Source organism: Strix aluco, chromosome 4 (assembly GCF_031877795.1).
Source record: "Strix aluco isolate bStrAlu1 chromosome 4, bStrAlu1.hap1, whole genome shotgun sequence".
Lineage (NCBI taxonomy): Eukaryota > Metazoa > Chordata > Aves > Strigiformes > Strigidae > Strix > Strix aluco.
Genome location: NC_133934.1, coordinates 77,402,764 through 77,429,876, shown reverse-complemented (window position 1 = coordinate 77,429,876; position 27,113 = coordinate 77,402,764).

Here is a 27,113-nt window from a genome sequence, read left to right as displayed (position 1 = left end):
AGATTTCCATATATTAAAAATTCAATGTGTGTAATTCAAAATAAGTCCATCCATCTCTGATCCATTGCAACTCCCATGAGAAATGCAGGTAAATGTTTTTAATAGTACTTTTTATTTCTGTAATGTTTATGCTTTTGTGGTGGGGAAGGTGGTCATACACTTCACACGTATATGAACCAATAAATCATCATGTAACACACCTATAGCTCCTATAAAAGAAAATTATTATTTTGCTTATTTTTAGAAGGGGTAGAACTGAAAACCAAAGTCTTACATGTGAGCATGTTGTGTAAATCCTTACTATTTGTTGGTCGGTATAAATTGAAGTGTGCATAGCATCACCCTCAGACACTGAGGGTATGAGTCAATGTTGAGAAGCAATGTTGAACTTGGCTATTAAATGAGTTTGAAACAATGTTGGTTTAACCTGGTTTAATTTTTTAACGCAGGAACGATTGCTTTATAGCCTATAATACCAGTTAGCGGTAGTTTTCTTCTTGCCCCTTCTCATGTTACTGGTAGTTTGAATTTGAGTGTTGTGAAAAGAAGGATGTGTATTTTCATTCCCGTTTTCAAAGTCCAAAAGTGAATGTGCCAGGAGTCTGGTGGCAGAGAAAGCAAGGGAGTTAAAGAGCTTCCTGTATATTGTACTTTTGTCTGGTGCTTCTTTCAGGATCTCTGATAGATGGTTTGATTATTACTTTTGGTTAGCTAACTCATTCTGACAGCAAGAGTCCTAGATTAAAATGCCAGAGATTCATTATAAGCTAGTGATGAACAGAGAGCTATGCAGACCTTCTTGCATTTGTGTAGATGCACTCACTCAGACTTAAGTCTGATGTGGTTACACGCAATGGATGTGCTCGCTTGGAGAGAGAGTCTGACTTCTGACCCTGTCTCAGGATACAGTTACTGTAGGGTCATTGAGTGCCAACATCAAAACCTAAGTTTTAGAGGTTCTGTGATTCGCAGGCAAATCAATGGCAATCAAGGAGATTAATTACTGCATAACTGACATGACAGTACATGTTTGTTTCATTTACTATACAATCTAAATGCAGGCTCTTAAGTAATTTCTAGCATGTGTTAATTATTCATTGAGTTCAGATGTTAAGAAAGGCTCCATTGCTGTACTTTTAGATAGCTAAGTATGGTAACAAAGCATGGAAATTATCCAATGAGTGGTTCAACCTTGAAAGCTTTCATCCAGTTTTGAGAAATAAGATGGCAATAATAGCTAAAATTATGTGTCAGTTTCCCATCAGGGTATTTCTTTGCTAACGTAGATATGGAATTTAATAGCATTCAATGTTGACATAAATTTAGCTTTAATAATTGGGTACAGTAGCTTAGGACAGTTTTCTTTCAACTTGTTTCCATCAGGATCATATCACACCATCTGATGTGATGCAGCTTCAACCCCCTGAGTGCTCCTTGACGTTTTTTCCCCTACATGTAATAGTTAGCATGCAGAATCTAGGATAGGGAGCAATCCTATCAACACTTCACAAACAAAACTGACGTAAAATGAATGGAGGTTCAGTTCTTCAATCAATTTTTGTAGATTCCAACGATTGCTAGAATTGGGAACATGCAACTTCATTCACTATCTCTCCTTTTGTACTCTTAACACAGAGTTACTCTATGTACATCAAAGGCATAACTCCAGGACATAGTAGGACAATTTGCATCATCAGTGCAGTGAATATAATTTCAAAAAATGCTAAGGGTGAGAAGATTGACATTTGGTTCTATGAAATACTTCAGAGTAGATCATGGGATCAGAATTTTATGTGAAACTTTCACCTATAATACTGAGCTTGATTACCATAAAACAAATTGATGCAAGCTAGCTCGATCTTAATAGATAACTTGTGGCGCACTGATTCTTCTGTACGCAAATTTTGAAAGAAGAGGCTGTATCCATTTCAAGGTTGCTTTTGATGTTTTACTCTTCAGGGCTGCAGGAGGTGCAAGTGCTAACCTAACAGGGACGGATAGCTGCCTCTTTTTTTTTTTGGTAGAGAAGAGAAAGACAGGGCCAAGGCCTGTTAAACTGAGTGTTTTACAGCTATTCACACATTCTTATCACTAACTGAAGTGCTACAGTTTCAGCAAACTGTTTTGCCTTCAGGCAAGTCTTCACAGTTCAAATTTTCTCAGCATGCCTGGGGGTTTAACTTGAGGTGAAACTCAAGACTGTTTATATTTACATTTGAACTTGCACTTGTCAATATGAGTCTGGGGATCAATATCTGGAGTTCCACCTTCTTTGCTCAGGATTTTATCTATTTTAGTTATGCGTGAATATGGCAGAGTGCAAATCAATGTGCTATATAAAAGTGTTTAAGCAAACAACTGTCTGTTTGCTGATCGCCAGATACTGCTGCATTTACTAATTTTCCACTCCATAGCTAGACCTTAGTTCACCAAGTTCTTGTAACACAGACACTTAGGAATTGCAGTTGGAGTCCTGAAGTGTAACAGCAAATATCACTCACACATTTGTTGCCTTAGGTTTTGTGTATATCTCCCAGGAATAAATATATAACCCGTAAGTTTATAAACGCTCCTTTTTTTTTTTTTTTTTTTTTTTTCTTTCCTGTTTTGATGAAACAAAAACAGGAACAGAAGGAAGCCCTGAAGCATAGATCAGGTTATCTTATGCAGCAACAGGCATGGAGCATGACAAACCCGAGTCAGCAGTGTGACAGTCACAGGAGACACTGGGTAAAACCTCCACTGGCATCTCTTTTGTCTAGAGATTCGATCCGTGTTCCTGAGATCACACAGGCTGTATCTTCCCTGAACCTTATTAGACTGCTACACAGGGCTATCCATATGCCAATGAGCCCTTTGAAATGCCTCCCTGTGGTTTTGTTATTTTAACTTCACAATACATATCAGAAAGGCCTAAATTCTCCTTTATTTTGCCACCTCTTAATAGAAGGAAGCAGTAGTAGCCTAGGTGGCAGTTCAGAGTAAGTGGAATAAAAATTCAGTGTACTGCTAATAGCTCAATACAAAGGCCTCAGTTTTTCCTTGTTTTTTTGTTTACTTTTTTTTTTTTTCTTTGGCAGGGGTAATCTCTATTTCATCTCTACTACAAGCAGTGCTTTTGGCCTATTTATAACTGCAGCTGCCTGGAGAAAGCCTAAAGGAGATGTGATCAAACCAGACTGTACAGCAAAACACATTATATAAGCATGCAATTTGTACCAAGGAATAATTTGAAGTATGAGGGGGAAATGTCAAGCATGATGTCTGAAAACCAATTTGGCTTAAAATTCAACACATTATGTATATGTGGCATTTGCCAGCTTTCCATTCATCCTTGGAGGGAAGGCAGACATCAATCATACCTGCATGTCAACAACTGTCAACAATACTAAAATTCTTCAGTGGATTTTCTCCTCTGGCACACATTAATTTAGAATATATTAATGTAAGAACTCTTGCTGTGATTTTTTTTTAATAGGCAGACAAAAATTATTTCATGTCAAATATATGTTATGAAACTAAATATCTATAAGTCACTATTGATACAAGTTTTCTTCAATTCAAATGTTGCTGCCTATTAGGAATGACTTTTTCTTTCTATTATTAGAACTCTTTGAAAGGTTGAGTTAGAAGGTACTTTAAAAGATGAACTTATATGCTTATGTGCTCTGAAACAAATACACTGATAGCATCCCTGACAGATCTATTTGCAACGCTGTGGTTAAAAATCTGTTTTCCTAATGTCTAAACTAAGGATTGCTTTCTATGTCCCAAATATGCAATGATTAAGTCCTTTCTTCCCCAGCAGAGATCTATTACTTACTATCAGTTTAGAACAAATTTTACGTATTTGGGAATCTGTCATCATGTGACTTGGCCTTACATTTTTTCTAAAGTTAGTAAACTGATTTCTTCAGCCTTCCAGCTTGGGTTGGGTTTTGTAGGCCTTATTCTTATTAATACTCTCTAAGCTTCTTCTAATTAGTTTTTATTCATTAAATCGGAGTGTCCAGTGGCAGACACAACATTTTGGTTGAGGTTTATTGGGTCTAAGTGTTGAGCAGGTGGAGTCTGATACATAGTAGTACACTGACCTATCTTCAATATCTTCATATATTTAATTTCTTTATGTGCAGTGCCTGTTAATACTGTAATTAATAATCACCACCTGTATCACATCTGCCCCTACACGGTGAGGATGGGCATCTCTAAGTGGGATCATCGCAGGGTGAGGGCAGAGGGTGGGGCAGGTGGGCTCTGCAGCCCCAGCCGGACTTGGTTCAGGGGCTGACTGAGTTGGGGGACTGGCCGTACCATCCAGCAGCCCTTTCTGCTCGCAGGCCTGGCCACCTCCTGAAGTCAGCCAGGTACGCTGCTGATGCAGGTCTCCTCCAAGCCTGGTGTTAAACTGGGAATGGGGTTTGCATGTGACTTCACCTTGCAGGGCAGACCCAGCCATTCTCGCTCCGCTGATGCACAGACTGGGGTTCAACACATGGCCTTTGCTTTAAGGGGACAGCACGGGGTAATGCTCCATACTAAAGTATGAAACGTACAGATGCATCTCTTTTATGGTATGTATCTGTGATGTTAAGCATACACTTAAATGGATCTTAAGTGGATTGGTACTTACCCATTTTCGACTTTTCACTGTTTATAGTCAGGCTATAGTCAGTCTGGAGCAGACTTTGAAAAATGAAACTATAACTTATTTTAACTTGCTTTAGCCACATAACCACTGTCTATTGAGCCTTCGTGTGCTATATTTGAGTGCTTTTAAAAAATGTGTAGTCCGTTTTAATACCTGTACTATAAATTTTGTAATGCTGGAAATGTTGCATCCTCTGATGTTTTGTAGAGGGCATAGTAGGAATGTGCAAAATTGAAACTCTGAGGGATACTCCTGTTCAAACAAGAGCATCAGAACTTGGGCAGCTGTGTGAAAAAGAAACAAAGTTTTGCAACTTTTGTTCTTCTAAAGACAGTGTTTGATGTTTCTTTTTTTTTTTTTTTTTTTTTTGGCTGGACCTGAAGCCTCCTTCTTTTATTTAACAGTGGTCTATTACATTCCTCCAGAGTTAGCACACTTCCTGTGGCATTCCATCATCATGTCAAGGTGGTACTTCACAATATTTTTCACATTTTCTGCCTCATACATCAAACTATAGAATGTTATCCATAAGGCACAGCTGTCATTCTGTAAAATTTTTAGCAACGCTCTCATTTTTATCTGACACCTAGAAATACCTAAAGTAATAAAAAATAATTTCTACCTCATATTTGCTTTGGTGCTCATTCTGTCCCTGTCAGTGTCTATATGTTATAGCAGGTGAGATTTATACGTCCCCTTACTTGGCATTCTGTGAGGGCCATGCACAGAACCCAAAACTGTAAAATTACTCCAGTTTTCAGGATAAAAAATAAAATATTATTTCAACTTGCAAAAAATTCAGTTGAATGTATCATATATGCTCTTTTTGAACATAAATCAACACTTCATCGAATATTTTCTATTCTGTGCATGTTCTTTTCTGTACAGATTCTCGCATTCTCTTGTTTCTATAGTTCTGAGGATCAGTAACTTTTGCAGTATTTTTTACAGAAAATGTTTTTATTCAGGAGAGGACAGGATGTCAGAATCTGCCCTTTATTTACTATTCAGTTGAATTAAGTGTCATTTATCATCTGCAAATTCAATCCTCTAAGTACTTAAAAACATCATGCAGTCAGTATAAAATAAATCTTACTTTAAAGTAATAATTTGCATTAAAATCGAGATACGTTGTCATAATCTCAGCCAAAAAAAAATCCCAAAATTTGAGTTCCAGAGCTTTTAACAGTTAACCATATTCAATGTTACTTCCATGCAGCTGATACCTTTCTTTGATCAGCAAAATGTCATGTTTTCAGGGTCATCTGTTTAATACCTCACCACATTCTTCATGAGTTGCAGGTTAACTTCAAAGAATGTGAAGGATTTACATCTCTGTTGGCCTAAGTCTAACTCATTTGTTAAATCATGTATGAAACATGAATAGTATGACTGAAACATTCAGATTTATTTAGTTGTGGGATCATTAATATAATTCTAGTAGTACTATATGGTAACTCCAGCAGTTTCACAAACACATTGACTCCCACATTATTGACTCCCATATATTGGCACAGATTGATAAAAAAGGCTTTGGAAAAGTTAATGCAAATATTGGTAGGTTAGCCCAGTGTCTGTTAGTCTGAAAAGGTACACAGATTTAAATTTTTTTTGTTGTATGGAGGCACTCTGTCCAATATTAGCAATTCAAATAAGGAGCTATGCTTTATACCAGAGAGCAAGAACTGTCAGGGTTTCAAAGTTAATTAGACTAAACAGACAATTAATTACATCTTATTAAAATGTAAAGGACCTGTGACAAATTGCACTAATTGCATGTTCTTATATATCTGAAGAGGTCAGGCTACTTAAAAAGTGTGTTGTTAATGGAAGACAAATGTAGTTTTATATGCTCGATAGGAATATTATAAACTGCATTATTTATGACTCTGGCAGAACACTTAATAATTTTAAGCTTTAAATCAAACTGTTCATTAAGCCAGGGAGTCAGCACACAGCCCTGAAAGTAGTCTGTAAAAACCTGCTGCCAATGTAATATTAATTTGAAGGTCTGTTGTTTTTTTTTCCCCCTTTTGGCAATACAGAGATACTGTTATTTTAAAGTATGTAAACCCTAGGGGAGTTTGAGCTCTTTGAAGTTTTCCCTTACTCTCCCAATCAAATAGCACAAAAACATCTTATATTATTAATATTTTCCAGAATTATGTAAAAATCAACCTCTCTCAGGTCCAAACTATTGCAATTCTATGTGATAATTACCAGTAAAATGAAGAAGAAAGAATTAATGGATACTAGGACAAAGAATACAGAAGAAAGGTGAGGAAACACCCTAAAAGCTTTGTAGGTTTTGTTAAATGTATGGTCACTATTGGATTTTTGAGTAGGTATGCTATATTATTTAAAGTACTGATTATCTTCAGTTTAAATGAGTTAAAGTGTAAAAGCTGCTGTGTTTATGCATTACAGATGGGCCAGGCTAAGACTAATGCAAGAGTGAAAGTTTGCTATGATGGAACAAGAGGGAGATGCCATTTCAAATCACAACTAACAGAGAACAACACAGAAACACATTTAGAAACCCTTTGTCACAGACATGGGAGAACCTTATTTCTTAGACTGCTCAGTTAGGATAAACATCAGTGCTAAGAAATAGATCTGGGGTGAAAGCCAAGGACACTGCAGTGATGTTAAATATAAAATGCTTGCACAGGGAGGTAACAGACATTCAAAATCACAAACTTTTCTAGACACTTCCATACCAGAGAACATGGAAGACAGTGTTAGAAATTTTGTGGTGCTCTGAGAGCATTACAGATGACAATCTGCAAGAGTAACTTTAATTTCAGATAGTGTGAAGAACTGTAATGTCCTTGAGCTTCAAGGTTTTGAGGGGGAAAGACAATGGGTCTGGGTATGATGTCTAGGATGCAATTAATTTTCCTTTGGATCTTACCAGTTATTACATTTCAAGTTTATTATTCTTGAATTCTTGCACCTTTCCTCCATGCTAGATTAATGTCTACATTTTAAAAAAATTCTTACTGTTTACTGATCCTGGTAGTTTCTAAGAGTCACAGGAATCCAACTCTTGTAGTACATAATCACTTTCAAGTTAGTAAAACACAGATTTTTATTTTTTTTCTGAATTACAAAAGTGCGTAGTTCTTGATGAAGCATATTGTTTTGGCCAAAGAGATACCAGTTTCAAATTGAGTAAAGACTAGAGAATAATATTGAGTAGTAGAGGAGAGATTTTGATATGGAAACCCTATATACTTACTGAAAATAAACAAAATAAACCCCACGAAGCCAAACAAAAAATCCAGAACAAAACTTTGAGAATGAATAAGGGGATTTAGATTCCATTCCTAACAAAAATTATTCTTTGTACCATCCTTTTATGCTAGCACAAAGCAGTTGTGTTTTCTTCCCAGTTTAAAATAAAGGAATAGGTTTCTTATGACCCAGGAGAGTAGCTTAACCACTGTAGGATATTCCGAAATGGGTTGGTTTCTCATCCTTCTGTACTCGTCCTAGTTTCCATAGAATTCTTTTGACATTTATTAGAGGAAGTATTGAAACCCTTGTGCTATAGTTTTCTAGGAAATATCACCAAATAAAAAGGTGTTGGGGTTTGGGGGTTTTTTTGAGTGCCTTTTTTTTCCTTATATTGGGGGGGGTTTGTTTAAAATCCTATACCTTGTAAACATATGAAAAACATCCCATGAAATTGCTTTGGCCTGCTCAGCCATGCTGAATTGTGAGGTAGATTCAGCATGTTTAGGAGAGGATAATTCAAACATATAGCCAACATATGATTTGACTTCAACAAAACTATCTGAAAACATGTTGTTTTCTTATACTATGTTTCATGTTTGCTGTACTCAAAGTTGTTATATGTAGTAACTCAGTACATCATACAAATTAGAACATTCAAATTCTTGATGCTGACTCTTTCCTGAGTAAATTTTAGAAGTTGATCAGAATCTTCTACCTTGCGAGAGAGTTGCACTTTGATGTTCATTCCATTTTGGCAATTGTTTTGATCACATAGTCTTGAATTAAAGATTCTGAATTCAATGGATGTTTCTTTCTAAATTCATAGGCTGTGGTGTTGCTGGAATGAAATTTGTGTAGTGTGCCTAAAAGCTACTCTCATTTGTCTGTGTTTTCTCTGGCTTTGCACCAGTGGTCATGTTTCTGCAATACTTTTCTTCATTAAACAGAGTCTAAAATCATCTTTTTGATTAGCTCAAATGGATAAGAGTAATGTCCTAATTTTACTTAAAGAATGAATCTATACATATATTTCCTGATAGCTTGGTTGTATCAGAAGATAAATTATGGGTGTTAATAGTGAATACAGTAATATAGAATGTAGAAGAATTAGAGAGTGAAGATGATTAAATACAAATGGATATATTTTGATTACTGATGGAATAACCTAAGTGCTTTGAACCACATACCTAAATAATTCTTAAACGATCTATCAACATAGGGTACAAAATACCTTACTTCAACAAGATATTTAAATATAAATCTGAGATTAAATATGTGATTTTATCGCCTCTGGACTTAAAAAAGACTATTCAAATATTTACACTGAAGAATTTCTTAGCTATTTACCTGACCAGGAGACCAGAAAGTGGCTTGACAATCCCCTTATTTTCTAAACCTCGTAATTGGTTTACCTAGTATTGTGTTATGCTGGTATAAGTGTTCAGTCTATGTACATATCATAGTTCTTCTCATAACAAGGAATACATCAGAAAAAAAATTTCCTTGCTGTCTCACATTTGTCCCTGAGGGCTGTGGTTTAATTGGCCTATGAACAACTTCACACTCAACAATATCTGACAAATCTTGTTGCTGCAGAGTAGTGACACAGAACCAGATGCTCCAAGCTTCGTTCTTGCCATCAACAGTACTTGAGCTGCATCCCTTGATGTTCATGATTTTTCACATGAATATCACCTTAACTGGCCTGTGGCACTTAATGGTGGTACTGAGCTTACATTCGTTTCTAGTTAATGAGCTATCATGCAGTATTGTTATTGTTAATTAGTCTGATTTTAACCACATGTGAAAGCCATACAGACTCTGTTTTAATACAAATTTATGACAAAGGGTTTTTTTGCTATGAGATTGTCTCTCCTTAATTAACCTATGCAGTAGCAAAGAGAAATTAGCTGCCTTAGAAACAATTAAGTTATGTATGCATAATCTTAATGCAATATTGGTAGGAGCACCTTTTATCATTTCATGTTTTCCCCAAGAAAGGGACTGCAGCAGAAATCTAAACTTGAAATATTGGTATACTCTGCACAGAAACTGTGTATAAAAATGACACCTTGCTAGATTGAAACAGAAGTCATTGATAGAATGAAATCTTCCTCTGAAATGATCCGGTTATACTCTTCAGTATGTAGAGTTTACAGATATCTGTGAAAAGAATTCCACATGGAGAAGAAGGAGGATATTGGTGCTCTCTGAATGACAGCCTGGGGCCGTGCTTTCCAGAGAAGTCTTCAGGACCACTGATGAGTTTCAGGGTCTGACAGGGATAATAAATTGATCCAAAATAACCCCAACTTGGTGAACCCTTGGGTGTTCTGCACTATGTGTGTGTTTGACAGGATTTCTGAGTATACCTCTCACAACCAGGGAGGGAGACAAAGGACTGGCTGGCTGACTTAACCTGTGTGAGTGAGTGTTAGAGTGCAGCTGGGGCTATGTTGTGCTTACCCTAGTTATGTTCTAGTACTGTGACCTGGGGATTGAGGAGGAAAGTGGTCTTCTACAGACAGAGAAAGGTGAAACAGAAGGTTAAAGAGGGAGAAGAGGGTGACCGTATACTTATAACACCACACTGGGCAGAGGAAGACAAAATGCTGAAGGTGTGGAGAAAAGTGCAATACACACAAAGGAGAGGAGGTAATCCCCATAAAATGATATGGGGTTTGACTTCATCAAAGGATAAGAGGACAGTGTATTACTGTATCTCTTCATTCAAATATGCAATACGTACGTGACTTACTGCATAAATTACTGGCACACTCATCTGGGACAATCTGAGGGAAGGCTTGCATCTGACAGCTTGCTCTTTCCCTTCTCCATCCTGCTGTTGCATCGCCAGGACATTCCGATAGACCCTTACTAACACAGTAAAGGTTACTCTGCTACATAGTTTTGAGATCCATTCTTTTAGCAAAGTGTGCCTTTAATTTTCCCCAAAGCAGAAAACTCCAGGTGAACTTTTCCTTCCTTGTCTTTTCAAGTAGTAGCTCTATTGGTTGTGAATTCACCTTTGGTGAAGGTCACTGGTGACCTTTGTGCAGTCCCCAGTCCTTATAATTTTTTGCAGTACACATCTTGTGATTCTCTGTCAAATGAGAATAATAAACAAGAGTTATTAGTTGATGTTTATAAATACTAGATATGACAACAGACAAACCATTTGGGGTATGGAATTTGAGAGGGGAAAAAATAAATAATTACTTTGACTTAAAGCTGGCTACTTTGGATTGGATTGGATTGGAGACCAGAAAGAACAAGCAAGGTACTGATATTGCTAGATATGCATTTTTTTAAATTTGGTCAGTAGTAACATAGACAGACATAAGACATAAATGATCTGTATGATATCTACTATAATTCTACCACTGTGAAAGTAATTCTGGGTGTGATGACAGTACAACAGTCTTAATCTCATATTTAGTGGTAACTAATTATATAAGGCAAATGAAAGTATGACATGTATAGTGGAAATACATGAAAGCTTTACACGTATGGTGGAAATACATGTTACATGTAAGTGTGTGTATATGTAGATATAGTATTGCTATACCATGTGCTACAAAGGGGAATAGAGTTATTCAGATACACTCACATAAAGTCAGTCTTTCCATTCCAGATATTTTCTCAAAAAACATTGTCTCTTCTCATAGACAGACAGCACTAGATACTTTTGTTTCCTGCAAATCAGTTTGCAAATGGGTGGATCAATTTACTAATTCATAGATAAATTATTTTTTATGTAGCATCAAACAGTTCTGTTCAGAGGTCTCTTTCTCCTTCACAGTATTTGGCTTCACCACAGTATTGCAAATTTGTAATGAAATTCATAGACTTATGTAGTTTGTGATGGTCTCTAGAGTATCAACATTCAACTAGACAATGAAAAGTAGGCAGATATAAATTTCTCCTATTATGTAAGTCCATACCCTGCAGAATGTGTTCAGAAAGTCAAAGGCTTACTCTATGTTTACCTCTGTCTTTTCTTATTCATGCAATTTGACTGCTCACTTTCTATGCAGCATAAACGCTTCCTAATTTCTTCTTCTGTTATATTAATCCTTAATTCAAAATCACACATAAATTTGTAAATAACATTGGTTTGTTATTTATACTTTTTGTCATGGAATAGAGATTAAAAATTACTGTACCTTTTGAAATAACTGAATGAACACGATCTTTAGAATATTGTAATAATCTGCATGCATCTCAGTGCTGGAGATAAGTAGCTTTTCCCCTTTTTGCAGTAACTTTAAAGACATTTATTCTCTATGGCCTTAAACCAAGTGTATAGTTCAGTTTAATGTCCTCATTTCTGCATCTGCAAAAGTGGTCACTTGATTAATACACAGTGTTGGTTGTTTTGGGATGCTCTGTCTGGGTGCTGTGACCCAAGTACTGCAATAGCTATTTGTCACCATAAGGGATAAAATTTTTCCTTGTGTGGCACATATTCAGAATTTAACTACAGGAGAATTTCATTGTCAGGAGAAAGCCCAAGTGTCATTTGGCAAATAGTGTGAATTCAGATATGGAACACTTGATTCTTCTTTCACTTTATTTGTGTACAAAACCTCTTATTTCCATCTTGGATTCTTTCCTCCCTTCCTAAATAAAGTTTTTAATGATAGTCTGAAATTGTTTCCTTAAGCCTGTTAGACATTTGTAGCAGCAACATGCTGAAATTATAATTGAAATGAGGAGCTGTGATCATCCTTATCATCTGCATATGTCCCCACATGGTGAGCATTAATTTATTCTGGTTTGCTATCTTTGTATGTTAAAACTGATTCATACTTTGTAAATATAATCAAAGACAACAGCTGCCCTCTTCTGTATCTTTAATAAAACTGAATCTTCCCAGTGATCTTTTTGTCTGGAAAAATTACTATTTTATTCCAAGACTAAATCTCTCCTTTTCAGTGTCAGTTTGATGAGTGGAATAAACCATTTTAGTCCAGCTCCAAAATGTTTCTATTATAGAGGCATCAGTAGGGGCTCCATAGTTTAAAATTGCATTTTGATTTCCAATAAAAGCAGGACTAAAATCTCTTCACTTGATACTTTAATGGTTGAATTTAATCTCTAAATTTGGCACAATAGCTCTTCAAGGGACAATTGAAATTTCTATCTATTCTTCCAATAAAATATTTATAACATTCTTCAGTAGAAACATTTCAAAAGGATCTTAGAAATGCTACTTTGGTTCTCATCTGTCTTGCCTTCCCATAGTTAAGTGAATGGCAGTTCTCACAAATTTCCAGCTGATGACATTCTGATGGCTTTTTGGGCATCAGTCTTGTCTGAAAAGTTGAGCTCCTAGTTTTTTGTTTTGGGATAGCCTACCTGAGTTTAGCAAAGATTAACCAATAAAACTTTTTCTGTCCATATTCTTGAGGCATGGTACATCAAGTCACAGGGAATTTCACATGTACCAATGTCTCAATACAGAAGTTCATGAATTTTACTACACTTGCTTTCATCTGTGTTTTCTGTTTCTTTAAGCCCATTCCAATCTGTATGTTTTATTATATCTCTCTTGTTACTGTCCTGCATGAGATGTTAGAAAGGTGAATAAAATCTTTTGTCTATTGAAGCCAATAGTAAATAGAATTAATAGAACCCATACCTTTCCTCTCATTTTGTGGAATACCTCCCTTGTAGTTACTGTTTTTAAATCATTATTGTATTTATTTTAGTTTATTTTTATGTATTTGGAAATTTGGGTCAGTCAGTTCTGGCTGTTACTTATAATCTGAAGATAGAAAACCTGATTTCTGTAGGAACAAAACTTGTCTCTGAGCAAGAGAACACACATATGTTTATTGATGTATATTTAACGTTTTCAAAACAATCTGATGATACTGTAAGCTTCATACGATGGAAAGGTGCTATAAAACTGACAGACTTCTACAGAGACTGTGAAATAGTCGGGCTCTATCAAAATTATTGGTAAATGTCTCAGAAAACAGAATCTGCACTTTTAACTGAAGCAAGCAGTTTTTCATTTCAGAAACGTGTAGGAAAGTATTTGGTGCAGAAACACTGACCGCCCATCTAGAACATCCATTTTAGATGGCTTTTATAGTAGCTTTTCTCCATCCCTATAACACGTCCTTCATTATTTTCAGCAGGCTAGTAGCTGTTGGCTGTGTTTTTCCTGGTATGTATTACTCTAACTGGGAGGAAGGAGAAGTGACGTTACACCTCTGAGTTCAGCAGGATCCAAGACCTCTTGCAAAGTCCTTGGTCTATAAGAGGGAGAAGCTGGCTCTTGCTGAGTGGGAAGCTCAGTAGTACTTGGGTAGTGCTGCCTCTTAAATCAGCATCGAGATTGTGTGCATTTCCTTGCAGAAGAACATATGTAAAAATTTTGCTTCTGTCAGGTCTTTGCACCCTGTGGGCTGTTAAATCCTGGTGCAGGGTCTCTAGCACATTAACTGGTGACCCTCAAAAAGCTGGATGGCTGCATGTTGAAAACTCCCCTCTGACTGCAGGTGCTGCACTGAATCGTATTCCTTTCACGTGGCAGGCAAGGATGGAGAATGAATGTGACAGGGAACAGGTGTACAGGGCTGGGAAACTGCAATGGGAAAGGCAAAGAATTAGTTTCACAGTGGACTGTTTGTACAAGGAAATCTCTGAGATCCAGTCTGTTGTCTGGCTCTAAGATTTCTGAAAGTCAAGCCAAGTTTGTCCCCCTCTTGTTTTCCACTTTTGTGGTAGCTAGCCCAGCCTTCGTAGGAAGGTGGGTTGCATAATGGATAGGTGAATGAATGAAAGCAGAAGAGGCTTGTTCATTAGGCTTTGAAATAATGTTTTTACATTTTTAACTTCATGATTTTAAAGGTTTTTAGGATGCTTTCTACCACTGGTTAATGAAAAAACAAAAAAGTGGTGGGGCTGTGTGACTGGAGGGCTGAGACTTCTATTACTCTTTTAATAGTCATTAAATAACATATAAAGCCACAGTAACACAATTTAAACCCTCTAAAAGAAAAACAGTCCTCTCTTATATGTTCCAAAGTACTGCCTCAGGCTTTTAATGATTCTGCAAAGCTCTTAAGTCTTACCTGGCAGAAATTCTCTGATTAGCTTCTGGTGATAACCCTAATGTTGCCATCAGATCTAAATGACTGTGAATGGAGAACACTGCCATTTAAGCAAGTGATGTACTTATCTGTCTGGTAATTCATAGTATATGAACTCTTCAGCAGGCTTTTCCAAGTGAGTAATGATCACATAGCACTTGGTCGCAAGGTTTCAGGAAATGTGGCTCATCGTACTCTAACTAGGTCACCCCTCTCTACTGGCTATAGAGCACAGTCAAAAGACATTCATGGAAACCATTTCCCAGACTTAGTTTTCTGTGTAGAAAGTGCTCTGGGTGACGCAGAGATTAAGTAATTAAGAAGGAAGAATGAAGTGCTCCTTCAGACTGTGGCTAATGAGGAACTTCAGGAATCTTCACTCTGAATTCATCAGCTGTGTGTTTCTATTCAGTCTCTCAATGATGTCTGTAATATCAGTTCTCTCTCTTCCATATTGCTAAAGTGACAGCTTTCTACTTCTCTGAAAATCTAATAAGAACGGTCTCTCAATGCAGTCCAGACAGGCTGCCTTTTTCTCTTTCTTCCCTCTATACTGGAAAGTTTTGAATAAATCTACTGCAATATTTGAATGACTTCAGAGACACAACAATATAAGAACATGGCTTTATTTTAACTGACTCTGTAGGTGTAGTGCTAGCATCCACAGCTGCTAAAATGTTACCCCTACTTCCATTCACAAATCTACAGTGTGCCTTAGCAAGAACCTTGCTCTGATTTGGAAATTAGTTGGCAGTTGTTAAACATTTCTCCTTCCTTTATGACTGAGAGAAATAGCAATAAAGGCATAGAAATGACAAAGGCTCCAAAATAAATGAAAAATTAATGGCCAAGGTTAACAGCACCATAGAAACACCTGTCTCGCTGACCTAATGTTCACTTAGATAACCAAGCTGTTTGAGTGAGAATGATAGCTATAATTTTCTGATATGAAGTCAGAGGCCAAAGCTTAAGAGTGAAATAAATGTAGATGTGCATTAGACATTAGAAAATCCTGAAAAGCCAGTATATAATGAAAGAAATTGGTCAGTAAAATGGCATAACTGAGATCCAAGGTAAATAGCCTTGTAGCAGGGAGATGTGGCAGATGTAAAGAGGTATAAAATGACTCTCTCTACACATGGGAAAATGGCATGCTCTTAAATCTTCTTATGCTGCCTGTTCCTGGTACATGGTTTATGTCTGTGAGTGCCAGTTGTATCTACGTATACACACCAAAACCATTTTGAAACGGTATGTTCAAGCTGTGCTCACTCCATCGCTTAGCTCACTTCCAGGTTAAGCTGACAGAGTATACTCTAAACCCAGAAAAACCAGTCCCTGATTTTCCACTGGCATCACTGGGATGTTGCTCTGAGAGCCGGAGGACTGTTTGCTCCTCTCTCAGAGCTTTCTCTTGTGCTGCTGAGCAGCTGACTGTGCTTGGGGAAAAGAGGTGGAGGAAACGGAGCATGTGTATAACTGTTGCACACATCTGCGGTAGAAATCAGATCCTGATTTACATGTGAGATGGGGACAATAAACAAGCTTGAATGTGACATTTTTGCCTTGAGCCAAGTGGACAGAACTTCTGAAGCAAGAAGGGGTTAACTGCAGTGTCATCCCAAGTTTTAGTGGTTGTAGAAAGGTACTTTCACCCGTTTATGGGGATGTATGGAAAAGGTCTGTCTGGCATTTGGGAACCAGGGAATGAGTTTTTGCTGTAAGTATTACAACACCTCTTTTCTCTGAAGCTCTGTCAAACTTTGCAATTTCTTTTAGTGCTGTGGTTCCCTTTACGAAGAGGGAAACATAACTATATGTGTATGTACCCAAAATAGACTTGAAAGAAGATCCTGGAATGGTGATTTATGTCTCTCTTTACAAGCAAGAAAAACTACTTCTGCACCCTAACAGTTCCATTTTTGCCAAGAAAGGTTGAACCAGGTGATCCTTGAGGTCCCTTCCAACCTGGTGTTCTATGATTCTGTGATTTGTTTCATTTGGGGTCTGTGTCCATACTAAAATATGACACAATGGTGTAATGGAAACCAGGGCTTTACGCCAATAACCAAACTCTGTTTTTTATAAAAGTGTCTGCCTTTCTAGAGCTTTAGTATATTTTCCTCCCCACAGCTCCAGTGGCACTGCTCCATGTACCTTTTGGAATCTTGCACAGAAAAATAAGAGAAAGACCTGTGAATAATGCTCAAAATGACTTGGGGTTTTATTCAGTATCAGTGTAGTTAATCTTCAGAAAATAACTTTGCTGAAATGTGGGTCACCTATGGTTCTTACTGTTCTTTTAACTCTACCTGAAGAAAAAGAATTTCAACTGACAGACCAATCTTTCTTTTTAATGACATGAAATACAGGGAGAAGGGGAATTACTGCTTCCATAAATCACGGCTGATGATTACAAAGCTCTGTTTAAGGTCTAGGCCTTTAGAGGTACATTATCAGAAAACTGCAATGCTAAGCACTCAGATGCTAGGTATTATCTTATGTCTAGCATTCTATAAATGCCATGAACTTTGATTTAAAAGGATGCAGCCAGGTAATTGTTCAGAGTTTTTAAACTTTTGTTTTTACTTTTTGGATTTTTAATGCCTTGAAAATGTACTTTCTCCCCCTATTGATCTCATCCTTTCCCATTTGGCAACATTGATTTGTTTTCCTGTCTCTTAAATGTAACAGAATCCAGGCAAGACTGTTTTTATTTAACAACTTCCATTTAAATAGTACTTTAATATCTTCCTGCAACAGCATCTTCAAATGATGTTAGCACAGCTCTGAGGATATTTTTCGGCAGTGTGCTGATGAATTTGAAAGAGAACACAATATATTATTTTTGTGCAAACCACTAAAAAATAAGTTCTTTTTACCTTGATGTGATGGGAAGTTTTGGAGTATCTTTGAAAATAAACTACTATGTAAATTAAAATTATGGAAATTAGGAAAATCAGGATTAATTTTGTAAACCCACATTGAGCTGTGATTTCTACAGATAACTCTATCATCCACTCAATTTTAAGCATGCAAGCAGTCCCCTTTATATCACTTGAGTTTAGTACTTAGGTCCATGTTCAATTCTAGATGCCCACATAAAATGTTAAGTAAATCTGTATATGTTTCTAAGTCTTTAGGGTTTTTTCAGCTTAGCTACTCTTTGTATCACAAGTGATTCCCATTACTATAACCCAAGGCTAAGAGAGAATGACACTCTCTGCAGCTTGAATTTTGTGCCTTTGGTGACTTGGCAGGTGTATGCAAGATACTGCAACAAAGAGTAAAGTTCAGATAGCTTGTATTTACTCACCACCTACAACTCGCAAGTCATTATGGGCACAGAAAGTCTGGTTTAGGTACTGTGATAGGCTGTATGAGTATCATCCCCTGATACCCATAGTGAAATCTAAATTTATTTCACCCTGCAACTGCGAGTGCATATGGGGAAATTTTGTCTCCTCAAGATGAAATCCAGAATAGCATGAACTCTGTGCAAGGAATAACTCAAAATATGGTTCAAAATCTAGCTGAAGGTAGGTGATACCACCATGGACATACTTAAATATTTCTGACCACATATATGCCTTAAATTCTGTTTATTTTAAGCTGGCAAGGATAAGTGCTGCCTTTTTTTTTTTTTTTTTTTAAGGGTCTAAGAAAGATTTAAGTTCTTTTAAAACCAATCTGCAAGGTGCTCTCTTGTTAGCAGTAGTTCATTTTTTTAAAAAGTGCTTAACTAGAAGGTCAGGACATGAATTGAGTTTCTTTTTCCCAAGGTAGTTCCATAACTCCAGGAAAGAATAATGTATCATTAGTCTTTGATCACCCTTGGGAAAACGTGATCAGAAAGAGAGGACAAGACAGAGTGTGACTGTATATCATTGTCCAGTGATTGGGGCATTTAAGTGATCAGGGAGCTCAGTGGGGAAGAGGAGTGGGCTTCAGTTTCTCTGCTTTGTGAAAGAACAGTGGTGTTATTGTACTTACCTACAGTTCATAGAATGACTTTCCAAACCTACTCATGCAAAATACAATGGAGTCCTGAGAGTGATATCAAAGTGCATTTTTTGAGGAGTAGAGTCCAGTTATGCCCTGAGAAAGCCTGCAAATCCTTAAGCAATATAAGTAGAAGAATTTGTCCTTGCCGGGAGAACATATTTTCAGATTTGTTGACATTTTCCTAGCTGGCAGTTCTGGGCTGAGCACTCTAAGTAGTCAGGAAAAGTTGAGTTCAAAAGTACACAAGAGATACAGAATTCTCCTACCCCATGCCCAAGATTAGATGGGGACTGAATGGGAGTTTTCAGAATTACAGATTTGGACTTTGTTGTGGTTTAAAGTCAGCCCAGGGAAAGTTAACCCTCTCCTGGCTGAAACCAGGACAGACTTTGATACTCAAACTCCATAGAGCTTTCTTCTCTCTCCTGATGTCTCCCTCTCTCTTTTTCTTTTAATTTTCTAGAACAAGAATCAAGAAATAAAAGAATCAGAAAACCCACTGAATTTCTGTACAGACTGGGGCCTGAATTATACCCCTGAAATTCATCTGTACACCAGAAGTCATGTTGTCTGTTACATAGTCACTTTCTTACCCCAAAAAAGTGCTCCTTTATATACATTCCCCCCAATATTTTTACCTGTACCACCAAGGGGATTACAAGAGGTGATGGTGCAGTGAGAATGAATGTGCAGTGAAAAATGTCTGTGCAACTACAGCCTCACTGGGTAGCACAAGCATCAAAGTGACCCTTAGGTGGTAGCTTTATGAGCCCTTTATGCTGGCACACAATCAAAGGAATCAGTCTATCTTTTCCTCTCTGTTTCTGCCCAACCCCTTGTTTGTGGCAGTACAGTCTTCTTGGGGAGTGTTTGGAGATTAAATTAATCTAGGAAGCTCATCGGTCCCCTCTAGCCCTGATGGATTTTCTGATCCTGTTCACTGTACCTCCAACACTTCTAATGGCACAAAGTTTATTTCACCCTGCAACTCAATGGAGTATTATAAATTTTTGTCTTTAAGTGAAACTCCTGCCTTATTCCTGCTTAAAATACTTCTGAAACTGTTACTTTGAATCAGTATAACCCATGAGAAGAGGATGCTGGGGAAACACAGTCACTGGTGTCAAACACAGAATTTCAGTGTTTGTCTTAGAATAAAGACCAAGAGGTGTCAGACTGGGATTTAAGACCAGGTAGCAACTGCACCATTCCTGCCTTAAAAACCATTGTGGATAACCTAGATCATACTGCACAAAAGTGTCTGTAGTAGAGTTTCTCCACTATGGAGTCAATTAAAGTTATATTTCAGAGTCAAGAATTTGTAATGATTTAGGTTCCCTTAGAAGAAATGTCAATCAAATAGCAATATTGCTCCTAGTCAAGAAAAAGTTTGAGTTCTTTTTGTGGTAGCTTGCAATGAAATAAACTTGTAAGTTTATATAATATTATGTTATTACTCCTGCATGGCAGCGGTAAGGCTGGCAGGCAGCCTACTCTATACAGTGCAAGCATGCCAACACCGCATTGCAATGGAAAATCAATTCTCAGCCAACTGTACTTGGATTGGAAGGAATTCAAGCACAGTTAGTGTTCTGAGTCTTAAATTGCCGCCATGATGTCTTTGCTCAAAGATAAATCTCATAAAGATATTAGAGCAGGACTTGTAAAGACTTCATCTAAGAATAATATTTTTACTAAGGGTAATGTTAATGCCATTGCCTTTGAAAATAATGAGACAGAGAGAGAAAGCAAGAGAGACATAGAGGTGGATCTCACAAAAATTAGAAATCTTAGGGAGATTCTCATTGGTGGTGTGTAAAAACGGAGGTGAGATTAAGGAAGAACATGATGTTTTTGTAAAATTAAAACAATGAACACACAACAAAACAAAGAGCTAGGAGCTATGGTAGTACAGTTTATGCATAGTAATATTTCAGCTTTTCTGATTGCATGAGTTCCCTGGACTGTCTCCACAGTGAAAGCATCTTATTAAAGTGCTTTTAGAATTTGTTATCAGGTTGGTTTGATAACCTGTGGCTGCTGAACAATGGATTTTATGCCACATAGTTTGCTATAAGGGCTGATGAAAATAACTTGAATGTTATTACTGGGATTAACCTTCTCTTCTGTCTCATAATAATGCAATTGATGTATCTGAATTGTCTGTGTTTGGGAGTAATCTCTTTCCTTTTCCAGCCATACTTGATTTGAGAAGTGGTGTTATAGCTCCTTTTTTTTCACGCTTTCATAAGTAGTTGACAGGAGCAGTTTCAGTCCTCTCCCTCCTGTTTTAAATTTGGAGAGCCTTGATTTAGATCTCTTGTTTGCAAAGGCTAGATGATGTCTACCAGCCCTGGTCTGAAGTTGCCTTTTTAGGTGTAGTGGTTTTCTTGCACCTTCTTTCATGCAATCCTATAAAAAAAAGACTCGTTTTCTTTTTCACAAGTGAACATTTTACTTCCCATCAGCACTGGACCAAAATCACTCAGTAAATGAAAGATTTATACTTTAGTTAAATGGGTAAATATAATTAATTTATGATGATAAGAGCTAACTGAAACACTAGTGGTAAAAAGGAACTACTATGGTTTGATCTTAAAAGAAAGACTGCCTTTAAGGACAGTCTTTAGGACACTGAGTGAATATACATTCTGCCTTTAATTAGGACACTGTTTATGGCACTGTTCTTTAGCCTGTTAATACTGTACCTAAATCAAGTGTTTGATGAAGTTATCTGATTCACAGCATCACATGAAGAATCCTCTTCAACTTTCTTTCTCTCATATATTTTTATGATTTGGGAAAAAGACACCAAATCAGGCCTTTCTTTAGTTCTCCCCTAATGCAGTTTAAACACTGAAACAGTTAAGTATTTATTCTACTGTAAATGTATGTAGAAAAGGCCATTTTTGTGCAGATACTTAGTGAATGAAAGAAAAGCTTTTTTAACCTTGAATGTCTTTAAATGAAAACTTAGTAACTTTTCGCAGTAAGCAGTAAGCAGAACAACATCAATTGAAAAATAGCTGGTTTATAAATGAAGTAAATGGTTTTAAATATGTTTAGAAGAGACTTTTAACTTTAGCAGAGATATGATGTTCTTGCAGTGAGTCTCTGTGACTAATCCACTGGAAAGATTTACCGTTAGGGAACTCAAGGTCTGCTTTTCAAAGGAAATATTGGTAAGGATTATTATTCCCTTGTCCCTGGCAGTTCTCATAATCCCCTTACACTCAGAGTAGGATTTACAAATACAAAATAAATGACAAAACTAGAATGCTCTGAGGCCCTGTGTTCGCAGAACTAAAAATGAAGCCTAGATGATTTGAATCTTATTTTGAGTTCATTATTAGGCACCTCTATATTTTATCCCCGCTAGGCAACATGGGTAAGAAAAGAATCAAATGTAGGCCACTAACAAATGTCAGCAACAAAAATCTACATCAAAAAGACTTTAGCAGCTTGCTTACAAGACAGATCTTGAAGAAGAAACTTAATTGTAACATTGGGATTTAAGATGCTTTGGTCAGTGCATAAAACGGCAACCCTCGTGTCCTTGATTATAGGTTTATAAATGAATGTTTGAGATGAGCAAAGAGCAAAAAATAGGATCTGTTCCTCAGCCTGTTAAAATCAATGGTGAGCCTCACATTTGGGTGGCTGTAGGCTCCTTGAGGACTTGCTCATGATGCTGTAGCAGAGCAGCAGAATGGGTTGCTTGGGGAAATGAGAGCGGAGGCCAGGGCTCATGTGTTTTAAGTTAAGCGTGTGCTTTACTGGACACATATGGAAAGATCATTCAAATTGGGTGATAATCATGTAGCTGAACAATGTGGGATTCTCTCACGTGTACCTTCAGAATGATGTTTTTTACAATTAAAATGTAAAATCCATGCTATTAAATTGTTTTCCTGTTAGCCGTTTCAGAGAGAAACATGGACAGGCTTTCAGAGAATTTATTTATATGCAGGAAAAGTTCCCCTCAGGAGCTGAAATATAGATGAAATCTTTCATATCTGATGCTTGTTTATATGGTATTTTCAAAAGGTGCTTTGCTACCACAACCTGAAGAAGAGCTTAACGGGTAGATGAACTTTCATATCCTATTTCTATTAGTCCCGGCCTACCTTAAGGGAGTACTTGACAACAGATAAGTCCATTCCTATATCTTCTGATGAGGACAATAACGATATATTGTGTTTCATTTTCTTAAATGCAGACAAAGCCTGCCAGCAACTGTTCAAGAGAATACTCTTGAACAGCACTCGTTGTTTTAATCCACAGAAAATATCAGAGGTCTACTGTTTCCCTTACAATTTCTCACACAAATGAAATACGCTAGACAGTGTGAGAAAAAGCTTTCTTGTGCTATTTCTGTCCTTTCCTGTGACTTTAGATCATTCCTTGTGACATTGCCTTTTGAATTCTGAATTATAATGGGTTGCCTGGATTCAGTCCAAGATTTTCTTTGATTTTGGATTGGTTTTAGGGAAGTAGTCTTGGGGGCCTTTCAGATGGAATTAAGACTTTGCTTAAAGTTAAATCCCATGACAGAGCTGAATAAAATATTCAAACTAAACCATATGTTGTTTGGACCATCAGTAATTTATGTAAGATGTACCTATGTCTGTGAACAATGTGTACTTTAATGGAGAGGATGAAGGGACATTTTCTTTTAGAAATAAATTATCATTTTTTTATCAGTTCACATATTTTCTGTTCAATCCAAACCCCACTGAATTAAGTCCTTTCATCAGATTTTTTTGTGTCATAGAAAGTAATGTCAGTTCAACTTTGAAGCATTTTAGTCTGAACTGGGCATGTACCAAGCCAGTCAACGTAGGGATTCATTTCCAGCCCCAAACCTCAACCTGCTGTGCTTACCTGGCTACTAAGGAGAGGGTTTAAGGTCCTGATCAATCTGAAAAACCTTGAAGTGCTCACTTTGCATTTGTACAAGTACTAGAGCTGGCATGGAGGAAGAAAGGATTCTATGAAAGGGGAGAGGAGGGAGGTGAAAGGTGGGTCTATGGCATCCTCAATTTAGGGCACCAAAATTAGCATGATGTTGCAACCCCAGTCATGAAAAAAATAATTTCTAAGGTCAGGAAACCTTCCTGTACAAAATGTTTTGGGTGCTTTATTGAGCATTTCACAGGAAAAAGTGAAGTTAAGGATATTGCTGTTTGGTGATCAAAAAATCAAACTCAGTCTTGAGAATAAAGAGGGGTGGAAGTGAGAGCAAAGCACAGCAGTATTATGTGACAGTTTAAAGCCAATAGTTCTCGATACCCCATTTCAAAATTATTTCTAAAATTTGACAAGTAACAGTAATGGACAATAGAGTACCAGAAACACCTAGTCTAGTCTGCTGGACTGACCAAACGTGGCATGTTTTAAGAGTTAAGTAAATGTTTATATGCCATCATATGTCAGAGGAATATATTAACTGTCAAAAATCAGAAAATTTAGGCCAAGAAGCAAGGGGAAAAATGATTAGTTTTTGAAGAGAAATTTTAGAGATGATAGGAAAAATAGCATTGTGAAAACCAGCTTGTGTAGTGAAAAAGTGATAGTAGGAAGAAACTTTGATAAAATGATCAGCCTCCTCTGCCACAGCACATACAACATCCACCTGTGATAGAACGAGTGAGATGAAGTTTTCTTACAGCTTTGACACTTTTGTGCATCTGGGCTTCTTGTAAGCTCTGTGTAACTATACTTCTGCTGCTACTGTCTCTCCTTGGGTGAATAACTTGGTTCAAATTAATAACCTTAAACAAGTACCAGTGTATTATACATGACTTAAAGACTTGGTATACTTTGTTCTTGGTATGGTGATGTTTCTTACAGAGTACTTTGTTTATAAAGTGTAAAATGTCCTTGAGGTCTGAAAACTGTGTTAGGCTTTGCTTCAGACCTCTCCACCCATGGTAGTGAAATGCATACAGGACAAAACAAGAAGAGTGACTTAGCAGAGAGAAGCCAGATTGTCAGTGTTTGAAGCCTCTGAAGAGGTGTGCAAGACTTCTTGAAAATCCTATTAGGCACAGTTTATTTGGCCCATATCTTGTCTGTGTCAGAGTTTTTCATCTTTAAAATGGGTGTCCCTATATCCGTTCTCTACTGGACAGGGCTCGATTGGGATTTTGACGTGGATGAAAGTACTGAATTGCACCACCACAGATATGTGTATTAAAAATAGAGATAGTCAGTTCATATGAAACTCTGACCATTTGACTATGAAAGCGAGAGATTGATACTTTACACAAACCGTTGTTGCACTGCTGCCTTCACAGGGTAAAGTGATTTTAATGGATTATACTCATTTTAGTAGGTTAGAATTTTGTCCATCAATGGACAATGAGAACAGGTTGTTTAAAGAAAACATACATTGTGTTTGGCAATTTACTTGGATTTATACTGCAAAGAAAAACAGAGTTCTGACACAATTCACCGTGAAATTAAATAGCAGCTTACCCCAGCAGCAAGCAGAAATCAGCCCTCTGCCAGGAACTGAAATGCTTCTCCCACACACAGATGTAATACCTATCTTCTACCACACTCTGCACAAATACAAGCACCTTGCAATGTGCCCTGGCACTTAGTAGATTGGGGCTACTTCAGATTAGGAGGGAACTTGTTCCAGGCAGAATACAACCATAGAAAACAGCCTGTTACCAGATATCACTGCCTTCACAGTTTCTCTGCATGTGGTTCATAACTTTTTGATTATCCTGGCATAGGTTAAAAAAAAAAAAAGTTTACCACCTTTAATACTCCTGTATGTGGATGCAGTTATATTGATATAAAAAATGCTAATTTTCATGGCTTTATACATTTAAGGAAAGTAAAAACATACTACTTCCCCTCCCTGCCCCAGCATGATAGCAAAATTTAATAATAATTAAAAATATTTAATTATATTAATTTACAATAATATTTAATATTAATAATAGTAACAAGTCAAAACAAAGCTATGATATGTGCACAAATGTTGTGTTTCAGCTTTTAGTATACTCAAGTGCCTAGGAGACAGCTGGGAAATGAAGACCAAAAATATGTTTGTAAATAGACTTTGGAAGTGAAAGATTAGTCAACCTATGCTCTCAATCCCAGGTTCTTCCTCTAAACCCTCAAACAGCAGGAAGGCTGGAGCCTGAATTGGAGCAGAAGCCAGACTTTCATCCAGTTTGCTAGCCCACTCGAGGTTTAAGCTGCTTATAGACTGCTATGTGTGGGGAATCTGGACTTAGAGTTTCAAGGAAGACTTAGTCAAAATACAGGCTTTTATTTTGTCATCGTAGGAAAGACATATGTCGTAGCCTCGTATTTATGCTTAGGCTTCTTTCTATCTCTTGGAGTATACTGTCATGCCTCCTCTAAGCCTTCCAATTTTGCTAAATACCTATAATGAAGATCTTGTGTAAAAGATAAGTATGTTTATTATAGAGTTGCTTAGTTTTGTGCAGTAGAAAATGTTGAGGTGAGGAAAGGCTAGACAAGTCTGGAGCATCGTTTTGATTCCTTAGTGACAGCTCATACAAAATTGCAATCGTCTGTTATTTTCCTTCATGTGAACAAACCCCATGGACCTATAATGCTCTCTCTCTACATATATATACACATGCGTACAATGAGCCAGTCTGGAGAAATAAGCCAGATCTAATGGAAGGCAGAAAATGGATCTTTATCTCATTTGGAGGGCCATTACTAGGTGCTTGTTTTAGTAATTTCATCTTGAAAAAAACTCAACAGTTAATATGGCACTTCCTGGGAAGCTGATGTATTAACTATATATTTTAAATGTTTATGAGGACAGAGCCACAAGCTGAGAAGTGGGCCATTTATGAAAAAATAATAAAATCCGTTCAAGTTAGTTTGAAACCTGTTGTAGGATCCCCACTATGAATATTTTTAATGATGCATGAAAACCATTAGTCTGAACTTGGCGCAATATCAGCAAGTAATTGCATTGCAGGAAAACTTAGACATGGTTTACAGGTCTTAGTGCTGGGCAACAAACAAAATAAATGACGGTTTGTTTACACGAAAGCCTACACAAGTTGTAGTTCTGAGGCTTTGACCAAGGGTTATTTCAGAACATATGT